At 63.5% G+C, this 899-nt stretch overlaps 1 protein-coding gene across 1 annotated transcript in view; it reads left to right on the top strand.

The window, feature by feature from the left end:
• The window catches only part of AACS (acetoacetyl-CoA synthetase), a 38,274-nt gene that overhangs the window by 11,476 nt on the left and 25,899 nt on the right, over positions 1-899 (top strand). The gene's annotated exons all lie outside the window — the stretch shown is intronic.

The raw sequence follows: 899 nt of genomic DNA, 5'->3' as shown, positions 1-899 counted from the left end.
GGACTCGTGGCCAGGCTGGCTCGGGCTTTATATATAGCTTGTCCCTGTTGCCTGGCAACAAGTCCTTTTTCCCCTGCCACCCCCCTTTTTTAACCCTTCCTAAATCGCACCACAAAGCACCTTCTGCTAGACACCCCCGTTCAGAGAGCAAGCAGGCCCAGCCCTGCACCCCCCCTGTACCCCCCCTCCACCGGCTTTTCCCCACGTTCCCCACGCGGTTTAGTGGGTTCTCGGAATTCCTATGAGATTCACTCCAGCTGCCGAAGCGCCGCCCCGGTGCGCCGCTCTCGCTGGTTCATTTTAAGTTCCGCCTGGCAATGACCTGCGTCTATTTAGGGGCCTGTGCGCTGTCCGTGCACCCCCCCCCCATGTGTGTGAGTGGGGTCGGATCACAGCACCAGGGATCTGTCAGCTGAGAGGGAAGTGCTGTGTACATGTGTGTGCACGCGTGTGTGCATGTGTGTACGCATGTGCATGTGTGTGCACGCGTGTGCATGTGTGTGCACACAGCCGTCTAAAGTCCCATAGACCAGCGGCCTGCGGAGCAGCTGCTCCCCGCGGCCAGCAGGTGGCGCTGCGCCTCGGAGCTGCTGCCCCGTCCCCGCCCCGTGTTCACTGCGGGTTTGCTCCTGTTTAAACGGGGCGCACGCAGTTCCTTTCCGTTTGGTGACGCAGGGTGTGTGTGCCCACAGCTTGGGCGTCCTCCCCTCCCTCGGCTCTCGGTGACTGTGGGGCCGCCCCTGACCAGGAAGCAGCGGCGGCTCCCCTGACATCCACGCTGGTTTTGTCGGCTGGTGGGGGGTCCGGATGACCAGCTCTCACGGCCAGCCCTGGCCAGCCCTGTCCTTCCGCGGGAGCTCGGACGCGTATAAAGCTCGCCGTCGGGCGGGCGCCGGGCT

The sequence above is a fragment of the Myotis brandtii genome, unplaced genomic scaffold (assembly GCF_000412655.1).
Source record: "Myotis brandtii unplaced genomic scaffold, ASM41265v1 scaffold97, whole genome shotgun sequence".
Classification (NCBI taxonomy): Eukaryota; Metazoa; Chordata; class Mammalia; order Chiroptera; family Vespertilionidae; genus Myotis; species Myotis brandtii.
Note: the sequence above shows the minus strand (reverse complement) of the source record. Positions and strands in the feature narration are given on the sequence as shown.